Source organism: Palaemon carinicauda, chromosome 33, assembly GCF_036898095.1.
Source record: "Palaemon carinicauda isolate YSFRI2023 chromosome 33, ASM3689809v2, whole genome shotgun sequence".
In the NCBI taxonomy this organism is placed as follows: domain Eukaryota; kingdom Metazoa; phylum Arthropoda; class Malacostraca; order Decapoda; family Palaemonidae; genus Palaemon; species Palaemon carinicauda.
Genome location: NC_090757.1, coordinates 50,656,333 through 50,660,774, shown reverse-complemented (window position 1 = coordinate 50,660,774; position 4,442 = coordinate 50,656,333). Strand labels below are relative to the sequence as shown.

The 4,442-nt window shown below is 37.1% G+C and overlaps 1 pseudogene; it reads right to left on the bottom strand.

Annotated features, from left to right (window-relative positions):
- Positions 1 to 223: 223 nt before the first annotated feature.
- LOC137626008 (putative nuclease HARBI1) lies at positions 224 to 3,246 on the bottom strand (annotated as a pseudogene).
- Positions 3,247 to 4,442: the final 1,196 nt, after the last annotated feature.

Below are 4,442 nucleotides of genomic sequence, written 5' to 3'. Positions count from 1 at the left end.
TCAGTCTTTTCAGGTGGATGAGGACAGAGGAGAATGTGTAGAGAACAGGCCAGACTATTCGGTTTATGTGTAGGCAAAGGGAAAATGAACCGTAACCAGAGAGAAGGATCCAATGTAGTACTGTCTGGCCAATCAAAAGACGCCATAACTCTAGTGGTAGTATCTCAACAGGTGGCTGGTGCCCTGACCGGGGCTTAACACAGGAACTGGGCGCGCAGTAAGGTTATGGCAGTAAGGTTATGCACTCTTCAGAGTGAGATGTGCCAGGAGTCCTGTGTCTTACTGTACATGTCTCAATGTACTTACAACACAGGTATGGTTCTGCTGAGAGTATTCTCATAAGCGTGGTTTTTCCTAGAAGATAAAAAGGTCCACGTTATTGATATCAAATTTATGTTATATTACACATGAAATTATATGGCCTATTTAGTACTGCTTTGAGGTGGTTTGGTCGTGTAAAGAGAAAAGAAATTTGTGTTTATTATCCAAGTTATTTAGGGCTGGTGCGTGATGAAGGTGGACTATGTAGCATGTACTTACAAAGTAAAGAAGCGCTAGATTTGATTGCTGGGGGATTTTTATTTTGTTTTGGGATTATTAATGATTCAGGAGCTGGGGGATGAATTGATTCTGCAGTGACAGCAGTTGAAATTTTTAGGAAGCCACTTTTATTGGAAAAATTATATCTGCGGGCGTACAAACACAAACACTTCCATACATTACACACACACACACACACATATATATATATATATATATATGCATGTATGTATGTATGTGTGTATACAGGTATTTCGTATATGTATGTATGTATGTATGTATATATATATACATATACATATATATATATACATACATATATATATATATATATATATATATATATATATATATATATATGGTATATCAATATCATTATCATCATCCGTAGTTAGCTCACAACAGGATAAAGGCCATAGACATGTCCTTCCACTCGCGTCTGTTTATGGTCTTTCTATGAAAGTCTATGGCCGCGAAAGTTCACTCAGGAGGCCAGCTTTGAAGCGTCTCTTGAGATGCAACGGAAGGAACATGAAAAGACAATGGGAAGCCTCAGCCTAGATATTAAAATTAAGAAAGAAAACTAAAAAAAAAAAAATTAAAAAGGAAAACGAGGATGCAAACCTTTGTCTCCAGGCTCATCAAATCTGGGTTGATGTAGGCAAGAAACTGTTGGAAGTAACAGGGGAACTAGGACAGGTAACCAAAAGAATTTGTGATAAACTCGATGCTTTAAATTGATCCAATGTCACTTCAAGTTTTTTCAGTGCAATATAGTATTATATATATTTCGGCTGTGGTGAAATGGTGCGTTGTGTTTTAGTCTGCAATGTATTTTGACTACTGTACTGTATATTTTTGTGGAAATTAAACTTACAAATAACTGTTTCTGGTTCATTTGCCAAACCTGTACTGCATATACATACTTTGAATTTGGTTTTTGGTAACTTTAAGCCTAGTGGTGGTGATTATTTTTTCCTGAGCAAACTATTCTCTGATGATTTGCTGTCTTTTAAAGACTCCTTGGATATTTCTCATTGCTTGAGGTTGCTGCCTCAATTCATCCTCTTGTATGTTTCCTTGGGCTTCTGGGTCATCTGGATCATGAAGTTCATGAATTACATTATCTGGCCCAGGTGCTCTGTAGGCGATGGCCAAATTGTGGAGAACTGCAGCAGCAACAATTATGTGTTTGGTGTTTCTCATGGAAGTCCTCATTTTCTTTCCAAGGCAAGAAAATCTTCTTTTTAATTGTCCAAATGCTCTCTCAACATTGTTTCGCGTTCTTATGTGAGAAGCATTATAGCGGTTCTCTCCACGGCTATGAGGAGCTGTCAGAGGAGTCAACAAATATTCACGACATGGATAGCCACTGTCACCCAACAAGTGTCCAGGCAGAATACCATCTTCGAGTTCCTGACAGAGTCGACTATTTTCAAAAATATTGCTGTCATGTGCACTGCCAGGCCACCGAGCTACAATGTTATACAGCTGCAACTGAGGACCACAGACTGCTTGTACATTAAAAGAAAAATAACCTTTTCTGTTGCAGAAAACTTCAGGACGCGGGTGACTTGGCATCTCAATTGCAATATGAGTGCAGTCAATGCACCCAATTACACCTGGCATTCCAGCTATAGTCATAAATTCATGCTTGATCCTGGTAATATTATCTTGGTCTGGAAACATGATGAACTCTGCATACAAACTTCCAATTGCATATGCTACCTTGCCAACATATCTACTAACAAAAGACTGTGATACGTCACACCAATCTGATATCCGAAGTTGGTCGTTTCCAGTGGCAATGTATCTCAATCCAATTAGGACTTGCAGGTGAGAAGGCACAGGACAGCCTGTGGAAAAAGAAAAAATCATGAAATATTTCACACAAACCATGTCCAGGCATAATTCTCAACTTTTTTTTACTTAAAAATTGTATAAACTTTTACTGTATTAAGCATAATATCTCTAGGCAGCTTCATATAACCTTTCAAATAACACATATAACAGAAACCAATAAAATAACTTGCCAAAGTAAACTAAGTACAGGAAATGCCTCAACCTTTTTTTACCAATGGCACACTTAAGATCTCATAAAAATACCATGGCATACAGTGTACTGGGCAAAATTTAAAAGGGTATACATGTAATTATAAGATAGAATTACAGACATAAAAAAATACCGGGTATAGATAAGAACTTATTTTACTTCAGTAAATATCACCATACTGCTTGAATTAGTTGGAAAGCATTACTTTTCATTCATGTAAAACAAAAATCTATACCCATTTTTCGTATTTTCAGGTGTGTCTTGACAATGTTTCGCAGCACACTTCTAATAATCTTGTGGCATATCATTGTGCCTTGGCACACTGGTTGAGAATCGCTGCAGTACAGTATACAGACATATAACAATTACTTTATTACTTTTGCTTGTGCTTAAAGGTAATGAAGGCACCTTATGTACTGTACCTACCTGGTACATTACTATTAATGAAATGTTGTTAAATAAGTAAAAATGAGCATTACATCACTCACGAATAGCTCATCACCTGACATATAAAAACAAAAACAATGTGATAACGACTCATGCCTACCTCTGTTGCTAAGAGCATGGGGCAGTCGACTCTCTATCTGTGCAGTCAATGAAAGTGTGCATTCTTTACTCAATCGGAACTTCATAAGAAATTCTTCCTCTGTCATGGCATGGAATGGGTTGCTTCGGTCCGTCACAACCCTTCGTATGTGGCCATGCTGATAGCGCTGAAGGTTTCGGATATGACGGAATTGTCGGTACATGCTGAAATATATGAAATATACGTGTAATGTAAGACTCATGAAATGTTTGTTAGCCTAGTGTTTAACTCTACAAACCTAAGCTGCCATCCCTGACCCCTGGCTAGCTCAACAGCAGCCCTCCACAGTCCACACTGCACAGCTAACTTACACTTCAGTAGACTAGGCATAAACTTAGATGCACTATGAAATTCCCAAATTAGGTTCAAATTGGTTTTTACACTCTTCAGATGATGATCATGCTGGAAATCAACTCTAGGCCTACTCTAGACACCATCTAAATTATCTTAAAAAATTATGAACGAACCCTAGGTTAGGCTACCATCACCAGCCCAACACAACCAACTTGGAGCTATGATTTCCTTCATTAGGTTCACATTGGTTTAATTATTCTTGAAAACCTGGGAATCATCTCCAGATGTCTAAATCATTTAAAAAAGCAAAATTGTTGATGAAAATTAGTTCATTTTGCTAGAACCTAAAGGATAAGGCCTCTTTTTTGGCATTCTGTTCCAGGGGATCACCTCCTGCCTAGGTTACTTTGATTTCGTTAGATTAGTTACCAGAATTTCTTAACTTCTCCAAGCCAAACCTATGTAAACTTTGCACAAATACAATAATTTCTCTTAAAAACAGATGAACCTTTTAGCTTCAGTTAAAAACCAACACCTTTTCCATGCATGAGCTATCATATCTATTGGAAGAATGTAATTTTTTTACGAATTCAAATGGCAAGTTTACTTGCAACTACTATTTTATCACTTACTTTGTTTCACACCACCACAAAACGATCTACCTATTATGCTGCCTTGAAAATATTGCATTTTCACCCCGAAAGGGTGTAATTCACCAGTTAACATCAATGAACTACAATGCTAAAGAAATAATCAAAGAAATTCTTACCTGTGAAACTTGGCAGAAGCTTGTTTTGTTGATAGTGTTGTGCTTGAACTCCGAGAGGGACATCTCAGAGTTCATAAAAAATGAAGTTTGGCCCACCTGTGCAATAGTTTTTCTTTCTTTGTATGTGTTATTATTTTTGTAAGACATCTTTTGATAATATAAATGTTTTTCACCCGCAAAGAGTTGATATCATGACTACT